Below are 2,661 nucleotides of genomic sequence, written 5' to 3'. Positions count from 1 at the left end.
GAGACGCAGACCCTAGAGTTCTTTATTGGCGACCATGTATTTCTGCGAGTTTCACCCACGAAAGGGATGAAGAGATTTGGCCTTAGAGGTAAGCTAGCTCCGCGGTATATTGGCCCTTTCGAGATCTTGGAGAGGATCGGAGCAGTAGCTTACCGACTGGCACTACCACCGTCCCTGTCAGGCGTCCACGATGTATTCCACGTATCTATGTTGCGGAGATATGTGCCTGACCCGACGCATGTGTTGGCTGATACTCCAGTTCCAGTTCAGCCTGACATTTCATATGATGAGATTCCGATACGGATTTTGGACCGGAAGAAGCGTCAGTTGCGGAACAAGACTATCCGGCTGGTTAAAGTCGGATGACAGCATCATTCAGACGAGGAGGCTACTTGGGAGCTTGAGGATACGATCCGAGCTCGATATCCCCACCTTTTCACTTGAGGTATGTGATTTAGTTTGCCGTTCAGCATATATACGCTTTACCTGTTGTTAGTACTTGCTGATGGTAGATAACGAAATTTGGGGACCAAATTTTTATTAGTGGGGGAGAATGTAAAATACCGGTAAAATAGAGAAATATTAATAAGGGAATTTTCCGAAATTTTTGGAAATTTTTCGGGAATTTTTCGGAACTCGTACGAACGAGTTAACGGGGATGAAAACGAGGCCCGGGGAAAGCCTGTTTAGGCTGCCCCGTTTAAGTAAGGAAAAGTTTAGTTTTTCTTTTCCTTTTATTTTTATTTTCTTTATTTTATTTATTCTCTCCCTGCCGTGAACCCTAGCCTAACTCGGCGATTTCCTTCTCCGCACAGACGGCGTTTCTTCTCTCCTCGTGCACAAACCGCCGGCTGCTTCCTCTGTGGTGAGCCTTAGCGCTGGTCGCCGGGCAAAGTTTCCTTTCCACTGCCCTAGCGACAACGGCTGGCCGAAACCCTTGTGCGCCGACACCGACTCCTTTCGATCGGCCGACCTCCCTTCTCTTCTTCGAGCGCCGGCCACCGAATTCCCCGAGCCACTGCCGGCTGAGCTCGTCCCTCTGCCTAGCACCGGTGCCCTAGCCGTCTTCACAGCCGCACTTCTCTCTGCCCGAGCCGAGATTACGGTGATAAGATGAGGCTGAGCGCCGCTGTCTGTGAGCCCTAGCCGGCCGACCGCGACTCCCTCCTTTTCCTCCTTCCTCCTCGTGCCTCTGAATTGGAGCGATGGTGCTGTTCCTCTCTGCACTAGTGTCGGTAGTCGTTCTCTTCGCTTCTGCCAAGTGCTACCGACCCCTCTTGTGACCTAGGCTCCATCTCCTCTTCAGAGTAAGGGGTTTAAGTAAGGTAACGACAAGGTGAGTTGGGTTGATGTTTGATTCGTAAACTCCATTGCTTGGTCTTGTTCTTGATTCGTTTAATTCCAACAGTAAGGTTCTTTTCTGCAGGGTTGTGTGATGTGGATCAACTAGCAAGGTTGGGAAGAAGGAAGTTGGATGTTTGTTTGGGTAAGGAACTGAATCCGATTAGACATCTAGTTGATAATCTTTAATTGATTTTGAATTTATTAATCTGTTGAGATTGGAGATTTGATTTCATTTCCAGTTGTGGATTTAACTAGAGTTTAGTTACAGATTTAGATTCATTAGTAATCATTTATTTGAGGAATTGTTAAGGTGGATTATGTTAACAAAAAATGATTATCAGGTGTTGGATGAGTTTTGGAAGAAAAGGGTGAGGTCATAAGATTGGATTTATTGAGGTTTCGGCTTGCATTATCCGATCTACGATAAACCTAAGTGTTGATTGTATATTTATTTCAGGGTTTTGATTTGAGACAAGAGCTCTGATTAGAGGACATACAACACGATCTACATTGGAGGCGGGTACCTCTTGACTTATCTTTTATGATATCGTCATTTGGATATGCATAGTACTTTATAGCTGCAAGCAATGAACATGTTTGCCTTTGGTATGTCACTGTTTGATATCCATAGCATGTTAGGTTTATTGCCTGTGACGTATCCGTGCTTATATCATGTGATTTATTGCCATGAGTATTGTATTACCATGAGTATCTTAGTTTCTAGAATAAGTGACATACCATGTTTTACTGAGATTAGAACTAGGTTCTAGACTTTTGGTTTTAGTCATGTGTATCGAGATTATCTGATACTTAGGTTTTTATGCCATGACTGGCTTGTGTACCTCTATTTGTATATCACATATGATTCGTGTACCTAGACTTTGATTCTTTGATCTGTGTATATTGTTGGTACATATGTTATGGAAGGGAGATATGTTTAGGATCTAGGTTGCTATACCATAGAGGACCTGTATGCTCTAGATCCGTGGATTTGACCTACTGATACTGTGGTACCCATATTATGTATATATGGATTTTTCTATGCTGATCAGGATATTCCATACTTATTATGTTCAGGACATAGGTTTTTGATATTCTATCTGACCTGTGTACTATAGATTTTGGTATGTGACCATCGCTTTTGCAGTACCCATTTTGTATATATGGATATGGTTATGTTGATCAGTTTTTGTTATGCATAGTGACATGCATCGTGATTGCATGTTGTGCGATTGTCGGCTTCACTATGGTTGAGCCCATCGCCAGTTACATGTACTGCACACACCCCCACTCATGGTTTAGTGGTATATCAGGCAG

General features: G+C 43.6%; 1 long non-coding RNA gene across 1 annotated transcript; it reads left to right on the top strand.

The window, feature by feature from the left end:
* The first annotated feature begins 1,380 nt into the window (after positions 1 to 1,380).
* LOC121977570 lies at positions 1,381 to 1,861 on the top strand. Its single transcript, XR_006110938.1, has 3 exons — positions 1,381 to 1,486; positions 1,686 to 1,717; positions 1,802 to 1,861. It is a non-coding gene; the product is annotated as an uncharacterized LOC121977570 (long non-coding RNA).
* Positions 1,862 to 2,661: the final 800 nt, after the last annotated feature.

This window comes from Zingiber officinale, chromosome 4B, assembly GCF_018446385.1.
Source record: "Zingiber officinale cultivar Zhangliang chromosome 4B, Zo_v1.1, whole genome shotgun sequence".
Lineage (NCBI taxonomy): Eukaryota > Viridiplantae > Streptophyta > Magnoliopsida > Zingiberales > Zingiberaceae > Zingiber > Zingiber officinale.
This window is presented reverse-complemented; position numbering and strand designations above follow the sequence as displayed.